Here is a 26,647-nt window from a genome sequence, read left to right on the forward strand (position 1 = left end):
CTGCTGCATGGCACTGGGTTGTGCTTGCCCAATTGTCTGTACAGTTAAAATATTTTGAGCGTAGCATATTTTGATGTAACTTCATTTGAAATATCTGCCTAATGGAGAAGTCTTAATGGAATACTTTAATAGCCCAAAGTGGTTACCTGCAATTGCTCTAGTGTATTTCAGTCAATTACAAAGGAAGGCAATATTTAATGTTGAAGTGGAGCGAGATGGTGTAATGAACTGGCAGATTGCCAGCATGATCTTCTCTGCAGGAGAATTTGTATTAATGTGGTGCTTTTCATTTGTTCTCCAGAAGGTCACCAGCAATACGTCAATTGTTGAATTTTATCATAGTTATCAGAGTCACTTGAATGACTTATCATTTGAGTTAAAATTCCCAGCCTGTGCAGTGCAGGTTTATGGTCAGGTCATTTTTGTGTATTAGCATATTAAGTATCAAAGAGATTATTTTAGCTATTTCATGTCAGAATTTAAATAGAAGGTGGTTGGATATTGGGAAGGGAGCCTGAGAGAATTGTCGTTGCAGATAGTCATTGTAAGGCTGAATTTGGATTTCAGTCATGGGGATAAAGAAATTGGGGCACACTGCAGCTATTAATGAAAGGGAAGATGGTTAATAACTTTGGAGGTTACTTTTCAGACAGTCATTATAAGAGCACTAATTTATTCTTAGAGCTGTAATCTTTTAAGATTACACAGTTAAATTTAAGGTGCACATTTTATTAGATGCTCCTGATCCTTGTCTTTAGGTACTTGTTTGGAAGCACCGCGTTCAAACCCATTTTTGACAACTCAGAAGTGCTTTTCACTGGGACTTTTAGTGCTTGTTTGGGAGATTTTGGTCTAGCAAATCAATGCAACTGAGACATAGACAGACTTATCTTTCTACCTTGCATGTTTGTAATCACTTATTCACCTAAGTCCTATATTCTGTGTTTGCTCTTCCTTATTGTCATCTTCCAGGCCTTTGTTCTGGACCTCGTGGTAATTATAGGTTGTAAAGATGGTCATGACTTGTAAGAGGCCTTGGCATTCTGCATGTGTAAACACTGAGACACTTGAAGTAGTCTGGTATTATAAAATCACAGACTGGTTGAGGCTGGCAGGGCCCTTTGTGTCCATCAGGCTCACCCCCTCTCCAGCAGGGCCACCTGGAGCAGGATGCTTAGGGCCATGGTCAAATGGCTTCTGGAGATCTCCAAGGAGGGGTTTGCACAACCTCTCTGAGCAGCCTGTGCCAGTGCTCCATCGCTTGCAGAGCATAGAAGTGTTCACTGGTATTCAAAGGGAACCTCCTGTGTTCCAGCTTCCGTCTCCTGTCCTGTCAGTGGGCACCACAGAAAGGAGCCTCGCTCTGTCCTGTGTGCACCTTCCCTTCAGGTATTTATAGGCACAGATGAGATTTCCCTGAGCTACCTCCTCCCCAGGCTGAACAGTCCCAGCTTTCCAAGCCTCTCCTTGTAGGAGGGGATACTCCAGTCCTTTCGTCACCTTGATGGCTCTATATTGGTCTCTCTCCCGTGTATCCAGGTCTCTACTGGTGGTCCCAGGACTGAACACATTGCTCCAGGTGTGGTCTGGAGTTGAATTGAGTTATGACCTGCATATGGGTATAACACTGAAAGGTATTGAGTCTGAGGATGATGCCTTGGGTGCTGTGCTACTGCTTGAAAGCTGTGACAGTGGCTGCCTGCCTTACTTGGTGCCCTTTGGAAAATGTAGACTCATTTCCAGAGTTTCCTCATGTGCAGCAGTTTGTCTTGTGGGTGGACAGTGAGTATCACCCAGTGACTATTTGCCCATGTGTTTTTGAAGGCTTTTGGAGGTTACAGGAAATGAATTTGTATTCTCAAAGCCTAAATATTCGTGACCCGCCCTGGCTTTCTCATCAGATATGGCCTTCTAGAGTTTGGCTGTTAGAACACCATGGCAAAAAACCCCACTCATGATGCAAAGCCTGTGGTTCAGATGCATGCCATCTCAAATAGTAACCGCTGTTTCCATTCACCATGTGTGAGAAGGAAGATCTCAAACTTGCCTAACTGAAGCACTGTTTCAAGGAATGTATTTGATGCATAAGTGAACTCTTTGTGGTCCAGGTTTCCATCCTGAGTTTGCGTCACTTGGCAAGTTGCAGTGTTGCCAGTGAAGCTTTTGGCAGGGGAGGTATGATGGAAATAGATTTGTACTTCTTGGGAAATGATTGTTAATGAAAGTCAGAGCGTAAATATTTTCTGGCTGTTCTGTAGCAAAATGAAGGCTTCTACCAGGAGAGACACAGAGGTCAAAAGGCAAAAGAATTGAGCCCAGAGAGAAAAGACCCGTATGTATCTTTTGCTGTTGTGTCTGAGCATGTGAGCTTTATTTCAGGCAAAGTGTTGGTAGGAATGAGATTTTCTTGTGTATTTTCCTCCTTTGACTCTTCATTTGTTCAGAGATGCTTCTAATATATGTTAATTGGGCTGTGCAAATGAAGTCTTTCTTTCTGTGCAAAATAATTATATTAAAATACTTTCGTGACTCATTTTTTTTCTTATCTATTTAGATACAATTTGGACTTTTACTTTCCCTAACTGTACTTTCTCTCCAGTTAACTGATAAATGCAGGGTTCGTTTTTCAGGTATTGATGATGAACAGTCCTGTGTTTCTGCTCACTTTCCAAGGCAAGTTCTAAACGCTGATGCACGTTTGTGAAGTTGGGAGCAGTCACTTGGAGTGTTGAGTTTTTCTTTAACGAATAGAACCCCACATCCCCTGAAGCAATGTCAGAAGTTTGATGGAGGACTTTATTTGCAGATTTTAATGGACAGTAGATGATTTGTGGGGTGAGAGGGGAATAAGAGTACTATTTAGAAGATCTTGTACCAAAATAAAGTAACTTCTGCTTTTTTTTTTTTTCCCCACTCATGATTAATAATATTCTTGTAGGAGAGAAACATGTCCTACAAAAGGGAATGGGGATTGTTTAATCTGCAGAAGAGGATTTTGTGGGCAAGTGGGAGTTGATTTCATTCTCCAAGTTGCTAGTGATAGGAAGAGAGGTAATGGCCTTAAGTTGCACTCTTCTTTCTCTGGAAGAGTAGTCAAGCATTGGAACAGGCTGCCTGGGGCGATGGTGGAGTCACCATCCCTGCAGGTGTTCAAGAAATGTGTAGATGTGGCAGTTAGGGGCGTGGTTTAATGGGCATGATGGTGATGGGTTGATGGTTGAACTAGATGATCTTAAGGTCTTTTTTAAGCTCAATGATTCTATGACTCCGAAAACATTTAGCTGTCAGGAAAAGAGATCTACCTTGCCTTAGGGTTTTTAATGTTGCTTCATTAAAGTATCTATTTCCTTTACAGTGTATCGTGAGATCTGTGCTGTAATTTAGAATGTGGAGCAGTTCTCATAAAGAATAATGGTTTGCTGAGACTAAAAATACAGTAACTGGACAGGAGAATTGATCTGGCAAAATGTAGTTGTCTATCTACTGAAAGCTTGGTGATATAAAGAGCCTAGCTGCAGTGTACCGGGCATTTCAGCTTGTACTTGAGCACAAAAGAAGGGATGGCAGGTGGTAGGTCGTTCTCCCATTGCATCAGCTCTCTGCCTTTACATATGTATTTTCATTCATGCAGTGAACAATGCTTCATCATAATTTGGCCTCTTGTGTTTTGTTTTTTTCCCCTTTCTTGTGTGTCAGGAGCAGCATCCTATTTACCTTGAAACTTCAGGGTGACTTGGGAGTAGAAACTATTTCTTTCAGCCTCAGTGTTTATCAGTCTAGGGATTCATCAGCTCCCTTTCTGTCCTTATAAACAGTGGAAGTCCAAACCTTGATTTCAAATGTCTTTGGAACGTATTTACAATACTTTCTCCAGTACTTGTTTTTTCTTCCCTTTCATTAAGATGAATTAGATGAATTGCTCTCTTTAATTGAATTTCTTTGTAGGATACTTTTGTCGTGTGGAAACTGATTTGAATCCTTTTGGGGAGGATTTTGAGCACAAACATTTGTGCGTGAGTGGCCTTCGAATGAATAAGATTGTAATAATGTGTTGTTATGAGCTAAGGGTTGCAGTACAGGAGGGTGCTCAGAATTTTTTCCTTCTGTTTGATTTGGAGCTTAACAAATTTACACAACCTGAATTTGTCAGACTTACTTTGAAGCTGGAAATCTCATTAGAAAATAGAAACAAACTGGTGAAATAGTCTGAGATCTCTTCTGAAGTACTACTTTTATGGCTAGTGACACTTAACACAGCAGGTTGGGTTGGAGGAGCCCTATGAAGGTTGGAGCAGGGCTAAGGCCAGAACTGGTTCACCTGTTGAGGTGAACTTTGAGACACTCTCAAGCAGAAGGTCCCCTTATTTCTTGGAAGACATGTTGCTGTGCCCAGCTAGCCTTGTGGGGAACCCTTCTTCATGTCCAGACAGAACTTCCCTAATGAGTTCTCCTTGTCAACTTCAGAGTTCACTCTGACTTGTGTTGGAGGGTCCTGAACCACGCGCCATAGGCCAGGGACCACCTTGCCAATACCCAACGGGTGGAAATTATCTGTCCCTTAGACTGCTGCCTGGGTTTTTGCTCCCATGCTCAGTTCTCCATGTGTGACTGTGTTTTCTCTTAGGAAAAAGCAAGTTAAACTTGCTAGTGTAAAAGTGAAGGGAGCAGTAACTGTAGCAGCTCAAATGCAATTTTTAGAACTGTTGAATTTTTGATTGGGTTTATTCACTAATTTTTCTTTGTATTGTGATGGCTGGGCTTGTTCCCTGGGTAGTTTGGATGTTCTGCAGCATGCTGATACGTATTCATCCAGAAAATATATAAATACAGATTCAATTTATACTGAATACATGGATCAAGCTGAAGTCATTCTGCCTTCTCTTCATAATCTCTTAAGAGATTTAGTAGAATGAAAACCAAATTGTCTAAAGATCTAATTTTAGTGCTAAAACTAAAATGTGTTGTTTGTTATTTCAGATAGTTGTGTACGTAACTTCATTGGAGAGTCCTGCCTTTCACTGCCTGGATCCTTTTAACAGTGTGCCAAAGGTGAGTGATTCAGACCTTATTTTTTATATCTAAAGATAAGGAGTTAACTGGATATATTGCTTGGTTGTGCTTTCATGTGGTGTGATGCCTGTAATTTTTTTTTTAAACTGCTGAATTGTTTATTAATAGCAGATCTTTTTCTTTCTGTGATCTGAGACAAACCAGTTTTAGCTCTTGCATGAAGAAGAAATAAGATAGAATCAAGTTATTAATTAAGTGATAGCTACTGCTTTGGCTGTTTTTTGGCTCCTGCCTTCTGCTTGCTACTGACTACTTTGGCTTAGGACACTTATCCTAGAGAAGATATAGATGAAATGTATTGGTATGGGAGGTGTGGAGGCGTAGCAGTAATTCATAGCCTTTGGTATAGCAGCCTCAGTGTTATTCTTTGATTTGTAAAAAGTAACTAATAATTTACTAACCAGTGAAATGAAAGAGGGTTTGTATACTTGTGGTGATCGGTTCTTCGTTTTATTTATTTATTTATTGGATTGTAGATCAGAATTGCATTCAGTATACATAGAGTAACTTCCTGTGCTGTCTCTGAAGACTGCATTAACATTATGAAGCTGATGGTTTCTATTTTGTGGCAGTTCTGCCCACGTAGTTAGTATGTGTACCTTGTTCTCTTTTCTTTTAGTAACTTAATGAAATGAAACCTCATTACAACTGTTAAAAAAAAAAAGAGAAGGAAAAGGGCAGAACATTGAATGAACTTTCAGCATTGCACTGGCTACAGCACAGACAAGGGAACTTTACCATACAAATTTACTATTTCTTATTCAGGTTCTCTGTTTACAAATGAAAATAAAATTACCTTCTTCAGAATGAAGTTATGATGGCTGATTATTGACATTTTGTAGTCCTTAGATGGAAAGCAATGCATAAAGTCCTCATATGTCTTGATTTTTGCTGTGAGTTCTGTTAAATGCTTGTTCAGTGAAGTGTTATCCGACATGAGACAAATTAATGCCAATAAAATGGAGATTAATCAGTTAGAATTACGAGTGCAGTGCAGTCTTAAATTTATCAGCTATGTTATTGGAAATGTATTTGGAAACGATTGGGTTTCCTTCAAGGTAATAGAAAAGAAAATTCTGAAATACTTTGAGATGGGTTGACTTTTGCACTACGTTTTCAGATTAATTTATGTCTATCCACTACTTTCAAAGATGGTTTTATAACTCTGACCTTCCCAACAGATCAGAATGTATGGCCTTGAACGTTCTGTAATTATTTTTGAACAACAGTAAGAAATCTTTTGTAATAAATTTTAAGAGTGGTTGCTTTGTTGATTGTTTTTTGGGTTTTTTTTTTGGTGCATGTAGGTAGCAGATAAAGCAAAAAAGCTCTTGAAATGGCCATTGATGTAAATAGAAGACAAATACGCAGTCCCCAAAATGATAACGGTTCATCTAACTAGGAACTTAAGTCATAATCATTTTACTATGATTTTCTACTGAGATTTCTGCTCAAAATTCAGCTTGTTAACTGTGGCCCAGGCCTTGTATTTGTTTCAAATGTGTAATATAAAACTACTGTCTTTCTTTTGGCCTCTTTCATCATAGTTTTCGCTTAAATTTTCTATTAAGAATTAATAAAACAAAAGCCTCATCATTTTGTTCAAAGAAATAGGTATTTGGAGTCTGGACTTCTGAATACTTTTAGTTCAAGTTATAGCTGAGTCAAAAATCTTTTCTTCTACCCTTTAAAATGAAAACTTAAAAAAAAAAAAAAACCAACCAACCAAACAAAAAAACACCAGGAACACCCAAAGCAAACATTTTTACTGCAGATGAAGGTTTTTATCTAGTTCCCAACCAGACAATAGCTTACTAAGGGGAGGAGAAGAGCAACCTTTTCCATCTTTGAACATCTCAGTTGCTTCCTCCACCCTTTTAAGTGTAGGTATACAGAATACCTGCTCTGTCCAGTCAGGCAACAGTTGATTTCAGTAAGAAAATTAAATCTCATTTCCTTATTAATATTTAACATCTATCCTTTGTATGCACATGCATACCATTGTGCATGTTTCTGATGGACTGTATTGAGTTTGGTAAAATTGATTCTGCAGAACATGGAGCATTCTTATGCCTTTCCAAAAAGGAAATTAATGCATATGTGTAGATTCAGTGAAGCTTGTACTTGGAATGCTTCATTGAATCAGAACGTAGTAAATATTTTGCTCTTAGAAAAGCAAATGCAGTTGTTAAATGTTCACAAATTATGCTGAAAATGGTCTTTGTATTTCACCAAACTGCAGGCAGTGCTGGGTGCTCGCGGGATTTTGTTGAATCTGAGAACTGTGGTATAACTTATATGCATTAAATGGTCATCTTCTATCTAGCTGCACACTAGCTGCTTTCAGTTGTTTGTTTCTCTTTCTTTGGTTTTCAAAACAAGAGAACTGTACAGAAAGACACCTTTTTTGTTGTTAAAACTTTCTGTCATTTCTGTAGTTACATTGGTATGAAGCTAGAATGTATAATATTCTGGCAATTTATTGCAGTCATTCACTTGCTCTAAACTTGAAACCATCTTAAAAGCATTTAACTATTATAGAGTGCGATATTGTATTTAATATTATTCTGTGGTTTTGAACTTGTTACTCCTTCACTTACAGTTTCTTTGTAAAAATGAAATAAAATAAAATTGCATCTTGTATTTCACAACAAACTGCTCTGAAAAGTGGCTGCACTATTAATACGTACCTCCTAGTGACAATGTTTAGATAATTTATTTTGGGAAATATTCTTTACTAGTATAATTTTTTGAGAGTAAGCTTGCCTTCATATACCTTCCTGGAATGTACTATTTGGATGTTCAGGTATACATCTGTACAGAGAAGGTCGATAGTCTGAAGAATGGTAGGTAAGCAGATGGAGCTCAGTTATCACAGTCTTTTCGTGCTCAGTAGATTTGCCAAGCTGAGATCAGATGTCAGTGGTTGCAGTATTAGGACACTGCATGGAGAGCCCAGTCTGCAGAGGTATTCAGACAGCTGCTGTGCAAGTGCATGTGTGTTGCAAGGCAGGGGGCTCACTGGTAGCTTCTTAAAGAGCAGTCATCTTCATTTAAAGAGGTAAAAGCACCACACTGATTTCAACTTGATGCAACTGTCTGTAGTGCTGTATGAAAGTACTTTGTGGTTTTTTTGGCTGTTTGCAGTTGTTAATGGATTTTTGAGGAGTTGAAAACCGAGGAGAATAGTTCCTGTTCTTAACGTACCACATGAGGTGGTTTCGTGGGAAGTTTTTGTTCTGATAGTAATTGGATGAACGAAAAGTGTGGACTAAGTAGATTTCTACATTCCTTTTCCCAAGAAGAATAATCGTGTATTTATGTCAATTATCATAGGTGTCTGAAGTGTTGATTTTTAAGTCTTTGAGTATAGCTTTTAATGTTCCTTAAAATATTTATGGAGGTTCAGTATAGCTATCAATTTGATAGAACACTGCCGATTATCTTGTGCTGGTGATATAATACTTTCTAAATGGTGGTAATGAATATTAGAGAAGAATGCTTTCCCTTCTGCTCTCGTGTCCACATAACCAGTAGTGTACCCCCCAAATATTTTTATGTTGATGTGGTGCACAATAGATTTTCACTGAATTTAATATTTTTTAAAAACTTTTTCAGATTTTGACTAATTTGTTTCTTGTCGTAATCAAATTGTAATTCTTTACATGAAAACATAACCATGCTTTTCTTTACTAATGATTCTTAATCTATTTTGATATTATCTATCTAATTTTTTTCCCCCTTTTTTCCTGACTGCTTCAGGTTCAACTGAGATTTGGTTTGTAGGTAGCAGCAGTACCTATTAGAGCCCACAAATGACATTTGTGGCTCACTGTAACTGCTATCCATATGATTTCTGTGCCACACAGAACACTACCCGGCTTTCATCAATATGTGTACATTCAGCTTAGTGAAAACAAAAAGATGACAGCATCTTCTCTGGTGGAAGTTGTTTTGTGGTTTGGTAGTCTGTATGGACTTCAGCTGTATTTTTATCCAACGTGTCAGTTTTCTGAGCCAAGAAAGGGCTTTGCCTGCTGAAAAGGATCTAATGTATTTCTTAGCTCATGAACATAGCTATGAATTAAACTACGTATTCTTAATATGTATGAGTATATATGTATACGTACAAATAAGCTAAGATTAAGCTTGTGCCTCTTTGTTTATGAACGGATAACAAAATGCTCAGTGACCAAATCTTGTGTCTTGACCAGTGCTGAATGGAATGCTGTTGAGCTAGTTGAACCCATATTTCCTGGGTTACTAAATGAACATATTCCTGCATTAAGCCAGTTTCAGTTAGAAGTCTGGAATACACTCTGCTTTTCTGAGGGACAGCTGATGTGGTTTAGAATATGATCTTGAGAATCCTTTGATGATAGATCATGCAGTTAATCTACATTAATGGAAGAGTACCTGATATGCTGAAAACCTTTGTTAGGTAAGTGTTGCATATGGAGGCATGTATCCGGGAGAATCAGCTGGAGAGCTTGGGATGTGTGGATTTTAAGCAACCCCTGTGCCAGCACATTGTGCGGTGTGATAAGGCTGTATCAGCACAGGGGCAGTTTAGTAATCCACTGCTCTCCTGGAGGAGGAAATAGATTAGCCAGGCAGCCAAGGCTGACGTTACCAAGCGCTAGCTACCCTAATAGCTCTGTCCTGCCCCAGGAAGGAGCTGCTGTTATCTTCTGCTAGCAAACTTTTCCTGAAGATGCCCTCCCATCAGCTCTCTCAGGGATGCCAGGCTTGTTTCACAGCTCCGTACTTCAGGGGCTTGACTCAGGGCTTTACAGAATGAGGAGTGCAGGCCAGCATAGGCATCAGTCCTGGTTATAAAATCAGTTGCAGAATTGTTTCTCTTTCATAATTGCTGGAAGACAATTCTTCTGTTCTGAAGGTTCTGAGGGAACTTCAAATGATTCATTGTGTTACAATCAGGGTGTAAGTTAATAGAATGCAGCTACAACTGTAAATGCCCATGTTTTCAATAGTGCTCTTAACTATATGTATACTTTATATAACTTTATATATATAACTTTATATGTATTTCATACTACAATAACTTTATATGTATTTCATATAAAAATACGTATCATTTGAATGTTATATTAAATGTATATGTTACATTAAATGCATTGTGATACTAGAAAACTCTACTTGCTAAATGGCTCCTTTTGATGAATGGGAAGAGACTGTATTTGCAATTCATGATCTTTTGTGTGTTGAAGAGGCATTCTTGGTAACTGCTAAAATTGGTAGATTTTACAAAACAAAATATTTTAAAAATCACTGTCATAAATTTGCTATGGAATTCTGTTTCTCATAACTTGCTTAATTAATCTTGGATTACAACTACGATTGGCACTGTGGTGACAAAGCCTGAATTGTGCTAAGCAGAGAGGACTGAGGAAAATGAGCTTGTTTAAGCCTATAGTAATAGGAGGTGTAGAATTCCACATACACAGAAGTAAACCTTTTAAATTCGTTTTTTTTCTCCCTGACCGTAAGTTCGAGTCTAATTTTAAGACATCGTATTGGATTTTACACTCCTTTCCTTTGTGCTCTTTCTCTCCACACTCTTTTGTTTCAGGGATCCCCTGCAGCTCTTGTTTTATCCCTCCTTTATTTGGAGGCTGTTTCCTACATCAGCTGCTCTCAGTTGTTCCCCACAATAGAGCCTGTGTTCAACTCATTTGCTACCTGTTCTCCTACCCTTTTCTTTTCCTCTCATGTCTTTTACTTTATCCTGCTCATGCTTTTGGGCACAACAGCTGCATGCTTGGTCCTCCCAGCAGGCCTGCTGCTGCTGTCTTTGTGACTTGCACTTTTTTTTCCAGACTAGTCTGAGTCTTTGCATTTCTTCTTAGCACTTCTCTTCCCTCTTGCCATTTGTTGCACGTCTTCCCACTAACTTAAAAAAATAAAAGTACCTTTAGCCTGGTATTATTTTGTGGTGGGAAATACTGACATCTTACGTGACGTGTTCCTATATGTAAGTTGAGCCATGGTGCCCATGGCTGCTGGAAGCGATGTCAGAGATCCTTTGCCTGAAGCAACTGGTAGCTGGGGGATCTGCATTTTCCCAAGAGGCTGATTTGGAATTCTCCATCTATCTTCCACCGCGTTCATTAATCTTACTGTCTGTTGGTGCTTAGAATGTCCCCTGGTGAGCTGGGTTGTTTCATACCATTAGTTCTCCAGTTACCAGGTACCATCCCAAAAAATGCTGCTGAGGTGTGGGTTAGATTGTCTTTATATTTGATTCCTGAATTTGTCTTTCAGGATTAAACAGGTAGAGCATGTATTGGTTTTCATCTCTTCATTCTCCCTGAAGACTGTTGAACAGCGGTTTAATACCAGCTCTGAAGTTTGATAAGATTTGGAAAGATCTGTTCCATCCTGGCTGGAGGGAGTACTGTGTTATAATGATAAAGATGGGGCATGTTGTAGGGTAAAGCATGTATCTCTAAACAAAAAGTTGTGTAAGATTTACTCAGATGTTTTCACTAGAACGAGTATTTTATTTATACTTGTGTGTATATATATGTGTGTAATATACAGTATATGTGTATAATATACATTTATATAACATATATGTATGTATATTTTTAAAACTGCTTTTTTTAAACAACTTTGTAAGCAAGGTTTTGATAGTAGTGCTCTTTAGACCTTGAACCTTACTGTCACTGGAATAGAAACAGCTTACATTCTGACCTATGGTCCATGCACCCCTTAGATACACAGTTGCTCTTACGATACTTCCTGAAACTTCCGGAAATCTCAAGAGCTGTAAGTTGTACCCTTCTCCCATGTATTACATTCACTGTGTGGCCAAAATGGCAGGGGAGGTGGTGGTGGTCACATACATGTGGTGGGCTTATGTCTGCTTCTGTGAGGAACAGCTGCTGCTATTCTAAGTAGGGAAAAAAGTGGAAGCAGTGCTATCAGTGAGTTGCTGCAACCTGATCTCTGGCTGTGGGTTAGGAGAAGCAGAGGAAGATGGTGGCCTGAAGCAGGCTACAGACCAGATTCTGGCCTGTGGGTGCTGGCTGGGCGTCTCTGCCTCCTGAGTCTTGGCTCATTCTGTACAGTCCTTAAAAAATAAGAGTAAAAACACAGAAGGGCAACATTTGATGCAAGGCACAGAACTGCTTACCTTTGTGGAACTAAAAGTTGTTTTCAGGGTTGAGTGTTTTTGAACCTAAATGGATTACACAGTGGGGAAGCAGGAACATGGCATCAATTAACACTTCAGCGCAAGAAGTATTCCTCAGAGCTTTTTCAACGAGGAACACGAGAACAAATAAACTAAAAATGCTTAGTATTAGTCATTTGAAGCATTTACAGGCTCTGTGACCCAGGAAAGGGTAACTTATTTTCCTATTCATCCCAAAGTTCACCAAGGGATGTGGTGGAGGTGGATGCTCTGTCCCTGGAGGCTTCCAAGGCAAGGCCGGATCAAGCCCTGGGCAACCTGGTCGAGCTGTGCATGTCCCTGTTCATTGCTGGGGAGCTGAAACAGATGACATTTAAAGGTCCCTTCCAACCCTAAGGATTCTATGATTCTAGGTGGACAGGAGATGTTTGTATCTTCTCTCCACTCACCTTTCTGTTCCATCGCCTAGAGATAATTGGTAAATAAACTTCATACACATAATACAGTTTTTTTGGTGAACTAGGGGGTTATTTCTTGCCACTTCTTTCAGCCACTTATTCACAGTTCTAGTGTTAGCATATGAATTTCTTGAAAAGCTAATTAGTGTGGCCCAGTGCAAGTTTGGTAACACTCCTGGCTTCTCTATAAGGTCTGAGATAGGTAAGGAAGAAATGGTCTACTTTTGCTTTAATATTCCTTAAAACAGAGCTGTGATGTTTTGTTCTTGAATTTCTAATACTAGCAATATTAAGGTACTGTTAGAGGCTGTAAAACACTAAAAAACACTAAATATTTTGTGTGGCTCCCAGCTTAAATTGTATATGGAGCAATGGTCAATTTTACTGAAACTTGGTACCAATATAAATTATTTTATTTGTATTCATCTAGAAGGACTAAAGCTTGTAGCTAAACTTCCAAATTTCAGACCTGTATGCTTTTGAACTTGTTTTTCTTTTATTTATTGTTGATTCAAGTACAGATACTAATTCCCACAGTCTCTCTTCATGTCTGGGAATTATTTGGCTCTACTATTTCTCTTTCACTCTTGTTGATGCATTTTATTGTTATCTAGTGGGAGGAAAGAAAACATGTCCGTGAGTGAGGATAGAACATGCCATCAGTGTGAAACTACATAGCGTTTTCAGATGAAAGGGAATGTGATTTAGCAGCCGAAGCCAAATATTTAATTTTGAACTGATTTGCTTATTGCAGACAGATTTTGTTCAGAAAAGTGGGCTGTGGAGAAATTTCTGGCAGAAGATAAAACGATAGAAGGGGATTTAGGGAAAAGATCCCTTCTGTTGAAGCACTGGAGTTGAGTAGTTTACTTTTTCTTGGTTTTGGGTAACAGTTTCTATGGGAAAAGTCAGGTTTACTTTCAGAAGCGTACTTTCTCGAGCAGCAGCTCTACTGCAGTGGAAAATCATGTTAGGGCTAACAGCCATGCAATGACTTCCTCGCTTACCCTTATCTGGGTAAGCAGTGGTAGAGCAGCTGAACTGCAAGGTAAGAGTTCAGAGTAAAGTGCATCTCCTTAGTGCGCTTATGGAAATCTGTGTTCTATGGAGCGAGTTTTGCGGAAACACTTATAAATGAGAAAAAATAAAACCCTTGTTGTTTTCTGTCCCCTTCTCTGAACAGTGTTTCTTTTTGGTGTAGGCACATACCCCTCCCCTTAGGGGAATTAACAGAGACTTCCTGCTGTAGTCATGCGGTAGCGCATTCACAAGTGCTACTTTTTTTTTCTGAAAGGCACTCACTCAAGCTGGAGGAAGATACGTAAGAAATATTTTGTTGAAAGAAATGAGTGCTGCCAGCATTCTAGGCCAAAGCACAGTCTTGACTTAAATGTAAATGATTTTTGAGGATCTGTAAGATAGATTGGCTTGAGGCCTGTTTTATTGGGAAAGGTGAAGCTTTAGTGACTTTCATCTGCATTTGTGTTTGGGGGTGTTAAGAGGGGATCTCAGCTTGACTCTGAGAAGTTCGGTAGATTAAAGGGGAATAGATGATTTTAGGTGGAGACTTGGGTGACCCTTTCTTACCTTGGCTCCCGCTTTTAAAATTGCGTAGCATCAGTGCAGCAGTCATTGATTTCACCAACAAGTGACTTGTGAGGCTGTTACATATCAGTGGAAGATGCTAGAAAATATCTTCATTTTGAATTGCACCTCCTCTAGATATATTTCCTATCAGAAAATTAAAAAGATGGCTTTGAGTGACCATCTCTGGTGTGATTTTCATCAGGAAGACACATAAATTCAAATAGGAATAAATGTAACTAAATCTAACTAAATAGGAGACTGCATCTTTCAAGTTGTCTCTTTGCACACACAAGCACAGGTGCACAAATGAAGATATTTTATGTCTGGTGGTTATTTTTACCTGTAACATTCAAAGACCCCACTTCTGCAAAGTGGTTTTCTGCTGAAGAAACTGTCTCCTAGATGTTGTCAGTAGTTGTTAGGGTAATCCCGAGTTCGGGTAAACTTCTGCATGACATTTTGTCCTAAGAGATTTTTAAATAGAGAAGCATTTGTTCCCCCTTATGTTTCTATGCACATGCATCTTTCAATGTAGAATATAAATTCTATTCCAAGTGACCTAGTAAATAATAACCCGTAAGTGTAAGAATTTATTTGGTGTTTGGAATAACAGCAAATTGGAGAGTTTATAGGAACAGAGTCCAAACAGGGCCTTTAAAGGGCTTAGGTCTTTGTGAACTAGAAAGTTGAAGTGATTTTGAATATATGTATTTCCTACTGCCATGCAGTAAATTAAATGTGTAATGTGATAAATTGCTGAAAAGTGTCGAGTGAACATTGTCTAGAAACAAATAGTGCCCTCTTTTTTTTCCTTACACAGTCTTGATTGGTGGGAATAAATGTGTTTTGAACTCGAACGAGCATCTCTTCCTCCTTGTAGTTTAAAAAAATATATAAAATATATGTTTTCTTCTGTTGGGGAACAGAAGGTCAACAGTTCAATTTTATTTTCAGCACTTTATAGACAGTTTAAAGTGAAATCCCTGTAAAAGTAGGTAGCAGTGTTTCAAGGGATTAGCTGTAAAGTATAGCAATCTACTGTGATTCTGAGCTTTGTCCTTCTGTGTGAGATCAAGGTTATACTTCTTATGTTTGAGGACTATTCTTTGCTTATACAGTGCATAAGTGTACTAGCACTTCTAATGACATAAAATTCTTACACACTGCTGAATGTTTGAGGGAAAGAAGAGATACAGTGAAAACAGATTATGCAAACACTTTTTGAATCCTTCATGAAATTCAAGAATGCCTCCTTTATAAAATTCCAAGATGCTCACCATGTCATGAGTGGCTGACTTTTAATTTCAAACCAAGAAGGATGGCTAAATTGAAAGTGAGACCATCAGTGAATGAGTAGCAGTAAGCTTGCTTTTTTTATTACATTATATTGTGTTTTGTCCCTGTATCATATAGGTAATGCTACCTGGATGTCACATTAGGGTGTTTGTTTCTCTGTGATTTTGTGTGTTGGACTCTCGTCACTGTGCTTTTGTAAGAGCCTGTTGGTCAGTGTAAAATTGTTTGCCATTTTGTCTTGTCTGTACACTTCATAGGTGTTGTGTTCTTCTAGAATTTTCCCATCTTCTATCTTGACTTTGGTTTTCTTATGTCTCCATGTGGCTTAATTAGGTAGGTAGCCTTAAGTCTAGTCTGCTGAGAAGAATGGAGAGTTAACAGTCCAAGGAAACACCACTAGTCATTAAGCCTCTTCATATTTCTGACTTAGTAGAATCAACTGTGAAGCAACACTGAGAACAGGCCATTCATCACTGCAGCTGTTTCAGAGGAGAGATGCAGTCTTGAATTTCTTCTTTCTTTCCCCCAGAAGTTTTCTTGAGTGCAGTTGAGCTGGTTATTAGCTCAGCATCTTCCCTAAAAGTGCTTTTAAAAGAATTCAGGAAAAGCTGCTGCTTCCCTCCCTCCCCCCCCCCCGTGTCTGTGTCTGTGTCTGTATTTTCTGGGTGTGAGGCAGAGGTTGGGGTTCTGGTTGGTTTACTCTGCAGCCAAAGAAGATCTCTCATCCAAGCCCATGAATCCTGCTTGCAGCTAAAAGGTCTGAAGATGTCTTCCTGTTGGTTATAGGTTTCATCTTTGCTATCCAGAATGCAAAAAAAATTGCTGTTGATGACAGTGCACGCAAAACAAGGTATGCAGGTTCTCAACTAATGACGGAAAAAGTCACCACAGACCAGTTGTATCTGTACAGAGTGTTTCAGGGAGTATAGGAGGTAGCCCCACAGCTTGCTGCCTCCGGGCCTCACAGGAGGAGGTGCAGGACTGGGCTCTGAAGGCAGGTGGAGTGAGCGGAAGCGATGGGTAGGAAACGATGTGAGCTGGCTACCTGCTGTTGGAAGTGCTTCATTATCAGACGTTGTGTTTTGTTTTTGTCCTTTTGCGACAGACTGAGACCAGAGATAACTTAATCTCTTTGTGTTTTCTGGTAAGTGTATAATATGAGTGACAGGAAAAGATGCAATTCTGTGTAGTGTTCAAGATATGGAGAAATACCTTCTTCCAAAAATACCATCTGTGTTGGGTGAAGTACTAATAAAGCCAAGCCATCTAACTACAAAATTCTCTCAGCATTTTCTGTCCTCTAGACAGTTACCAGTGTTATTTGTTAATCTTTGTCCTGATTTCCAAATGCATTGAAAATACAAGTAAATACAAATTTCTGAAGGAAAAAAAGGGGAGAAGTACAAAAATGCCAAGCTGAAATATGTTTGGGTTTTTTTCTTGTTTGTTTGGTCTGGGGTTTGCTTGTTTTAAATCCCTGAAAATTGTCCTTGGGCAATTTCTTAATAGTAATCCCATGTGTAGGGAAACACTTCAGACCAATTTTTATCGTAAGCCCTTTGCACTTTCTGTTCCAACTTAGCTAAGACTTGTGAGAATGCTTTCTCCATAACTTTTATTATTTTATTTTAAGCTGAGGTAAGTTATAAGGCTCTGAACTAGTGCTGCTAAACTTTAACGTGCATTAATGTAATACCAGCTTGTTCCTGCAGAATATCAGCTTTTTATCCTTTGAAATTATAAATTTAAATCATCTGTCAGAAGCTAAAAATGAACACTGCCTTCTTGATAATAGGCATGCTGTTCCAGAAAGGGTATAGAAATATCTTTCTTTTTAAGTAAGACATCAAAAGATTTTTAAAAACTTAACTTCCTTAAACGGATGAGTACTTATGTAAATAAGAAAGACAGTGTGTTTGTAAGAGTATCGCAATGGTTATGCATTATATCTTGAAATGCCTCAGACCAGGACATTTTGGGTCATAACAGTACCACTAATTGGAGAAGAAAAAATCTGAAATCGTGAAGATGGTGTGAAGGTTACAGCATGAAACTGAGTGAACGTCATGTACAATTAGGGCATTATTGCATATATTAATAGGAGGCTAGAATTCAAGCGTGTGTTCATTGTTGCTGCAGCAGCCTGTCTTGTAACATTACGGAGGATTATTCTACCATTAGAGAGGATGTCAGCTAAAGTAACACTTTAATCTGCTGCTTTTTTCAAATAAATGGTAGCCGTGTTATTCTAATCCAGTAATACATTCTGGGGACTTACAGTTGTGGAAGTACTGTTTCCTTTTCTTGTCGACATCAACTTCTGACACCATGTTCCTCAAACTGCAAAGCAGTGTTAGTCTGCGAATTGGGCAGCCGTGGCCTTGAGGTGACTGTGGCCTACAAGAACGGACAGAGGAGGCAAGGCATGAATGAGTGAACCACATCAGTATCCACCATGCTCCTCAGTGGCCTTTCAGCCAACCCAGCAAACAGTGGGTAACACCTTGGTGCTTGGGTGCGACCTGGACAGTGGTGGCTGAATCCACGAGAGGTATTGTTAGGGCTGTGGGCCATGTGCTTACATGATGCATGCTATGACATTAGAACTGCTCTCTTTCCTAACCAGTGAGTTCACTTACTAAGAGATGACTCAAATCCATCCCTGCTAACTTCACCTGAACAGGTTAATTCATGGGATAGCCTTCATGAAAATGTTGGGTGGGAAGCTTTTCACAAATATGTTTTTATGCAAGTTTTTATTTGAACGTATGTAAGTGAGTTGTTCATTTGTTTTTTGTTGTTTCTTTTTTATGGTAAAAAACTGTATTGACTCCTTGGCAGGAAGGAACATTTTGTATGGTTTTGGTTTGTATTCTTCTTTAGTCCTTTGCACATTTTTTTTTTTAAAGACTTCTAAACCACTTATAAGACAGAAAACAAGCTTAACTTTTGTGCTCTATTGGAGCTAAGCAGAAATTCGTTACCACCAAACTAGTCTTGAGGTTTCCTGTTTGTAGTTTTGGAACTCAAAATGTAAGACATTACAGTGTAGCTGCAGTTGTATTAGAGATTGAAATACCAGATATATTGTAGAGCAGAGAGAATCAAACAATAGTTAAAAGCTGTTAAAGGCATCCGTTTGAAGAAACAAAAAACGAAAACCTCACAACATTGTGTCATTAAACATTAGAAGATGATGAAAAAGTGTTTGAGATGTGTGGGGGCAGGCTTCTTGATAGCATCAAGATAACGTTACATAGCTGGTGTAGTTTTAAGTTACTGGTTGATTAAGATTAATCCTTCACTGGTTTTGAAGTTGCATAGCTCACTTCTATTTTAGTAAGAACTATCACTGGGGAAAAAAGAAAAAGTACACATAATGCCTTTAGAGTTGACCTGAAGTGGACCTTTGATGTGCACAGGCCAGAGAATCTCAAATGTAATTAACCAGTCGACCAAGTTGTATTGCTCTCCCTCAAATATTTATCTGTAATTACTCTGTTTGTTTTCGAAGTGACCCAAGAGGAAACTGAGTACTATTGTACCTGAGAGCAAATGTCTTGGAACCAGCTAGAAGCGTTCCTGTTCTCTGTTGAACTTTCCTGGGAGGTTGATCCTTGGATCTACCACTCAGCTGGTGGTTAATTCGTTCCTCATGGATGTGGACTTTGATTTAGGTCTGTGCATCTACCAAGAGCTGAAATGAAAAATATATATTAAAATATATAGTTTATATCATCATGCCTATCCTCTTGGAAACCGTTTTATCAACTACCAACTACTCATCCATAATTGGTTAGCAGGCTATGTCTGTTTTTTGATTTGTTTTGTTGTTGTGTGGTTTATTTTGGGAGGATGGAGAGTTCTTTGTCTCTCCTTTATTTTTCTAGAGTTAGAGTTAGGCTGACTACTTAGCAGTGTTACCAAGGACATTCCATTTACACTTACAGATTAGTGGCACAGCTGTAATTCTCCAGAACTTCCTTATAGCTCCAAATTTTGCTCAGAGTTAATACTGAAAACTGTAAAAGCTTTGTGGGGAACTCTGCTATCTTAGGGTGCATTTGAAGATTAAGTGTTCAATTATACTCGTTATTTTTACTACCCTAGTTAGTGACAGAACAGAAAATAGTTGTCACTGTAGGATAATCCTGTAGTGCAGAAATAGATATTGAATGCTTTTTCTTACAAGAAACTTAATTTTGTACATATTCTGTTGGTAATGTTTAATTTATGCCAGACACACTTTAATAGTGTTTTATAGTTCTTAATTAGCTTCTTTTGATATTTCAGTTTGCATTTCCTGACTTGTGCTTGTCTCTATCAGGTTTTTCTTTAAAAAAAGAAAAAAAAAAAGCATAGAGGAATCAGAGGGAGGAGGAAATGCAGCAGTTCTGTAGTGCTCTTTGTTGCTTTTTTTTTTTTGTTAATTTTAAACAGGATATCCTTTTAACCATATACTGCTTCTTTCCTAAGTGCAAAATTGTGAGAGTAGTTTAGGAAATGTAATAAAACATTCTTCTTTCATAGTTAATAACTTATTTATATTTCTGTTCACACTTATTCCTTACAGTTTCCATTCATCGTTTTCAGCTTTTGAAAACTGACCTCCTTAATATCAACGTCAGCTTCTATGTATATAGACACAAATACATCTTTCTTCTATTCTTAGTCTGAAGCCCCCTTAAATTTTGGATGTATTTTTTGTTCTCATATACTGTGTGTTCAGATAGTATTCTAGGAACACTATACCTGCTTCCCAGTGAGATGTGTGTGCATATTGTATGCATGTGAGAGATATGTATGTATGTATATGAGATTATTTGTATACATGTATTTACTACAGATATTGTTATTTGTGGTTATATGACAATGCTTCCATTAAGTACACAGATCCATAAGCATTCAGAAGTCTTCTGTTTCTCAGCCACTGATTTAAAAACATGAAAAGAGATCTTTGGAGGGAAGGCTCAGCTTGAACACTCTCCCTTTGATAAATAGAATGCATCCATCAATTTTAAATTTCCAGTTGTGTCTGTTGTTCAATGCTCAGTGTCAGTTCTTGAATTTAAAGCTTAACATCGAAGGTTGCTGAGCTGAGCTCTATCAGTGTGTCAGAACTGAACCTCTATCATGATTTCTGTTCTATCCTGTTGCAGGTTTTTCTACATAGCTATCTGTTTGACACCTTAAAATTGCATAGCCAGACAATGAATCTTTGATCACTACGGTTATTTAGTTGATACTTTCTTTAAAGGTGGAGATGGGAGGAGTATCCGTATTACAATTTTTGGTGTAGTGACCTCTTTCCAAATAAATATGTCCCCTGAGATCGATTGACACATTATTTGCCATATTAAAGTGGTGAACTGCAGAAGCAGTTAGAAAAGGTGACCTTTATGTGATCCACCATCATCTGTCTGAGCTTCAGCAAAGAGCTGTTGCAATGGAGCATGGAAGGGCTTTTTCTAGTTTCAACAAAGGGCTGCTGTTTGCTATAAATTAAGCAAATCTGTTTATTCTTTTTAAAGGGATTTTCTTTTCTACATGTCAAAACCATTCTTTCAAGTGCATTTAAAAATAATAGTAAAAACAATTAAGAACAAATGAACAGCCATGCACAAACAGCAATTAAAACATCTCCAAGTGGAAACAAACCATCAGACTGGAGCAGAAGCATAGCCTGCACCTTCAACAGAAAAGTTTCACACCTTCAAGTGCATTTCAGATGAAGGGATCTAACAAGTTAAACCATTAATCACTGAATTCAGTAATCCCATTCACTCACTCTGAAAGTGGCCCTGGTGGAGAAAGACTTTTTGTTTTTGTTGTCCACAGCTGTGTTGCTGTAGAAGTCCAAATGCCGGCTGTTTGCTGTAGCCTGTGAAAGGTGAAGGAAGGGGACAGCAGGTGGCAGGGCCTTCAGCAGCCCCGGCTACAGTTTGATTTCTGAAGTTTGGTGTTAGGAGAAGGAGAGGCTGTTGGGCCCTCAGATCTTAGAGGAGGCTTTTCTATGTCATTAGCTATCTTTTCCTTCTCCCAAGGGAATAAACTAAATACTGTATAGTAATTACATCTTATGTACATCAGTGTCACTTAAAAGCCTCCGTATCAATTAAGTTATTACCTTTCTTTCAGTGTGTCTTAGGAATACATCCAATTCTAGAAGTCTGTTATGTGCACTGTCACCTCCTATTAATAGAATTTTTGCTTGTTCCCTTGGTGAGGGATTAAACTTCAGGCATTACTGTCAGTCATTTTTTCAGCAACATTTCATTTTGCGAAATAAATGGTGAACAGGGAGAGCAAGTGCTTTGCATGGAGAGTCTTCGAAGCTCAGCTTTGTTTCCTCGGTACACTGTCTGCTCTAAGCTCATCCTTGGCACGGCCCTGAGCCTTACTCCTGCAGGCAAGAGGAGTTGCTGCTTTGCTGTCTCTTGGGACAGGGCATTCAGCTGGTCACACGTGGAGCTGGTGTCAGCTCGTAGGAGAAGCTCCCAGATCAGACAGCATGCTGGAGGGGTCTGTACTGATGGAAGAAACGTGTTACTCCTTCCTGGAAAGAAACGTTTCTGATGAGACTTGATGATCTCAATAGAAAATGAGATCTGTGTAACAGCATTGGAAGGTTTTATACAGTAAGTGCTATCAACTGAGCAAGTCATGGATTGTGTATGAAAGATCACTACCAGTTTCACAAATTTGCTGAAGCACACAAAGTTTCTCTATATTTAAGCTTACGTAAATATTCTGAAACATTGTTTGCATTGTTGTGTTGTAGTGTTAACTAATGTCCCTCACCTGTTTGAGCAGCCTTTGAGTGCAGTCTGTTTGTAACTGACTTCCCTTCGCTGAGCTGTTGTTTACTGTCTTCCTAGCCTGGCACAATTTCCATTTTCTCTCCCCAAAGGGTGTATTTGTGTTAGAACATTTACACGTGGGCTTCTGCAGTAGTGCAGCTCCCGCTGAAGGCAGGGCTTGTCTCCTAACAGAGAACCGTCAGCTGCATGGTGGAGCAGAGTGGCTGAAACGTGTGAGCTCAATCCAGTCCTTGCACACAGGTGTTCTTAGTGTTGGTGCAGTTCTTCTGGGAAACGATTTAAAAAAATCTCTATTTCAGAACAGAGTGAAAGTTTTGGTAACTGTTGTTGTATGCATGAATAGGAAATTTACTCTCAATAACTCATTTTTTTTTCCACCTCCTTTCTTTTTTTTCCTCCCCAAGGCGTGTATTTTGATGTAGCCAAAAGCTGCTCTTTTACTTCTAGCTAAATAACTCTTTCAAAACAAATTTCTTCTACCTGAAGACGTTTTCTGTGACATTTACACTTCAAGTCTTGTCTTCATTTAAAGATCTGCAATGCTTTTAGAATCACAAGGCATTGTGCTGCTGGTGTTTTGCTTTTGAGTTATTTTATCTTTGGTTTTGTCTGTTAGTGGTTGTTCTGGTGAAGCACAGTGCAGATGTTACCTGTCAAGTTAACTGCTGCCTCCGTGAACCTTAGATACGGAAGGTAGTAGAAAGATGCCCTGGAACTTCCATAGTAGTACTGATAGCATTAATGAAACTGCCATCACAGCGGAATTGCTTGAGGTCACTGTAATAAAACCACTTACCATCCTAGTGCACTACTGAACGGTGAGTTTTCTCCTGCAGAGCAATGCTTTCAGTTTTGTTTCCACTTTCTCCTTACTTAACTTCTAGCTATAATCTTCAGAAGAAAATATCAGGTTGGACGTTAGGAAACATTTCTTCTCTGCAAGAATGGTCAGGTGCTGTCGCAGGCTGCCCAGGGAGGTGGTTGAGTTGCTGTCCCCAGAGGTGTTTGAGAAACATTCAGATGTTGTACTAAGAGACGTAGTTTAGTGGGGAAACATTGATGGCAGGCAGGCAGGCAGTTGGACAGGATGATCTCGTAGGTCTCTTCCAGCCTTTTGATTCTGTGAAACACTACGTATTTTCTGGAGGAATCAAGTTTAAACAGCCTAAGTTTTGTAAAATAACTAGCTTGTATTTTTGGACTCTCATGCAGCTGCGTCGGGGTTATAACTATAAGCATATAACTTCTGTGGTTTGTGACTGACTAGTTACGACATTTTCGCATATACAGTACTGGTAGAACAAATCAGCTTAGTGGCACTGCTAGCACTTCACTGCTTAGTGAAGGAAACGCTTGCAGGGCAGAGGCTGAAAGTATGGATATACCCCAAAGCTTGCATAGTTTTTTCAAAGCTTTTCCCTGGTGCTTGTCAAAGCGTGAGATACTCTCATGTGATGTGAGGAGAAGGTTTGGTCTTTCACTGTTAGGACTTCTGAACTTTATGAGGAGAAATGTGTCACAAGCTTGTGCTCTCAGCAGAAACGTGTTTTCTTGATACAAAAGAGTCATGTTAACATAGAGTCTGCAGGAACCGCAGTATTTTTGATAGTGCAGTCTAAAAGCAATATACAGAGGAATTTTCACAACGTGAATGCACGTCAAATTTATATGGAATGCTTGAATGCTTGGGAAGATTGTAATAGTTTTGGTTCCTTATGTTTTCTGCAGATCTAGTTATGTCATTGCTTCTGGTCCTTTGTTTTCTGCTGTGTGGCAGAAACATTTCAAAACTTAATTCTACAGCCCCCCTCCTGGAGAACAAATGTGTCCTTATTCACATACAAGGAAATGTTAGCTCTGCAAATGTCACAGGAAGAACTGCATTGTGCTTCATGGAGCCACTTGAATGAAGTAACTATAAGGAAGTAATTTTAAGAAGTTCAATCTTGATCCCTCACATTAAAAAAATAAAAATCCTCTGTACACATCTGTATGGCTTTAAGTAGGCAGATGTTTAACTGCAGATGTAAGGTACATTTTAACTCTTTATTAAAAAAGGAGTCTCCTGTTGGGTAGGGATCCTTGTGCCATTGACATTAAGCAAAACCACAAACACCGTGGTGTAGCACTGTATCGGGCTCTGTATGAGCCTGCCATCTGAGAACCTCGGATCCCCTATGTTTCTGCAAAAACTGTAACACGAGGCTCTGCTGGTGTCGTGACACCATTTCTCATTCAGAGTGGCAACTTGATGTAACAACGGGCTGGAACTGTGGAAATCAGGTAGCTTAGTTTCCCTGTCCTGAGGGAATTTCCAAGGACCACGCAGCTGATGTCATCAGCCCAGACATATGTTTGTATGTTTTTCTTCCCGTGCCTCTGTCCCTGCTCAGCACTTTGGGGAAAAGCTTGATGACTCTTACCATGAGGGGCTGCTTTTTTTTGCTTAGATTTAGAGGAATGAGAAAAGTTCTAGTTCTCTGTCAGTCATTAACCAAATGTTATGCCTAGTTTGTTACTTACTAGCAGCTTAGTAGGTAGTAATGGTGGTAGGAGGACGGATTGACTAGATGATCATGTAGGTCCTTTCCAACCTTGTGATTCTATGATTTTCAATTAATAGCTTGTAGTACAGGTAGATAATTTTAACCTGTTAGTGTTGCAAAAACCTTATAATTGAAAACTACATGTAGCGACACCATTAGCCAACTGATAGTGTCCTATTTCTTCATGCTCTCCATATCCCCAGGAATAGCATGAATTGACCTTTTTACAATTGCTGGCGTAAAATGAACCAATCTAAATTGAAGAGAGATTATATTGACAACACTGGCATCCAGAACATACTTGTTTGCAATCTCCCCCTGGCTACATCAGCATATCGATTTGTAGGCTATCTGCCCATTTCATGTGAGTCAGAAAGCAGGGCTGTTTATTGGAGATTGCATTCCGAAGCTTGGACTCTCCTACGTCTTTGTCAGTGTCAGACAGGATCGCTGTTTTAGGGGGAGGAATTTTTTTAAAGGTATAATGACTTTTCTTGTAATACCAGTTCTACCTGCGTATATCGCAGGCGTTTTGAACTGTCAGAGTTCTTATTCTTCTTTGTTGTTCAAAACATCACAACTTTCTGAATTCATCTTGGGGCTGTCAGCCTTGTACGCCTATATTCAGATTGAGTTTTTAACTACTTTATGTTCCTCTGCATTTTCTTGTTGGAAATGGAGAAAGTGTGTGCTTACAGATTGCAGATGGAACCCTTTCTGAATGAAGTGGTATGTATAACTTGCATGCCGAACAGAACAATTTCTGAATGAGGTAATGATGTTTAAAATCTCTGTTAAGGCATTCTGAGTCCCTCTGGCCCCAAGGCTGTGGCCAGGTGGCTTCCAGAGATCCCCAGGGGGAGACCCCACTGCCTCTGGGCATCCTGTGCTGTGCTCTGTCTGTGCAGAAGTGTTCCTCGTGTTCAGAAGGAACCTCCTTTTGTGCCACTTTGTGCCTATGGCCTCTTGTCCTGTCACTGAACACCACTGAAATGAGCCTAGCTGTGTCCTCCCTTCAGGTTTTTATAGACATTGATGAGATCCCCCTGGGCCTCCTCTTCTCCAGTCTGAACAGACCTGGCTCCCTCAGCTGAGGTGCTCCAGGCCTTTCGTTGATTCAGCTGCACTTCCAGGTACAGCATCTCTGGAGGTGTTTAACAGACACGTGGATGTGAGACTCAGTAGATCACGTTGATTGTTGAACTTGATAATCTTGAAGGTCTTTTTCCCCCTTGTGCTTCTATGATTCTAATGTAGAGGATAAAATTAACTTCGTTTTGTTTGGCATTATAATATACTAGAATGTCAGTGGTACTGACATTGCTTGCTGTTGTACTTACTGGCTGTCATGGAGCTATGTTGTTTCTGGTAATTACCTGATGTGTAGAAAAATGTGGAGGCATGCGGTTGTCTTCATGCAACTGACAGATAACTTCTGAAAAGATAGTTTGTGCTATAGGGATAAGTAAAAAAGATTGCTAGATCTTCGCTCTGGAGAAGTATAGTGAAGGGAAGAAATTCAGGAAGATCCAAGAGAATGCAATGGGTGTTATTCTCACCCTGCACAGGACTGGGTTAAGCTGATCTTGTCAGAAAAGCAAATGCTTCTTCTAAAACTATGCTTCTGTGCTCCCCTTACAATGCATTCTGCACCGAGGCTTATGGGAGCAGTACCCTCCTGATGGCAGAGATTTCCTCACTGAATTACGT

The 26,647-nt window shown here is 39.2% G+C and overlaps 1 protein-coding gene across 11 annotated transcripts in view; it reads left to right on the top strand.

The window, feature by feature from the left end:
* NCK1 (NCK adaptor protein 1) overlaps window positions 1-26,647 on the top strand; it is an 83,059-nt gene that overhangs the window by 27,164 nt on the left and 29,248 nt on the right. For 9 of the 11 annotated variants that reach the window (XM_046941053.1, XM_046941073.1, XM_040699199.2 and 6 more), the window contains one exon: window positions 4,978-5,049. The gene's annotated coding sequence lies outside the window, so the exon portion shown is untranslated. Of the gene's footprint in view, window positions 1-4,977; window positions 5,050-9,351; window positions 11,863-26,647 lie in introns of those variants that run through there. The other 2 variants (XM_046941059.1, XM_046941060.1) reach the window with 2 other exon arrangements.

This window comes from Gallus gallus, chromosome 1, assembly GCF_016699485.2.
Source record: "Gallus gallus isolate bGalGal1 chromosome 1, bGalGal1.mat.broiler.GRCg7b, whole genome shotgun sequence".
NCBI classification, from domain to species: Eukaryota; Metazoa; Chordata; class Aves; order Galliformes; family Phasianidae; genus Gallus; species Gallus gallus.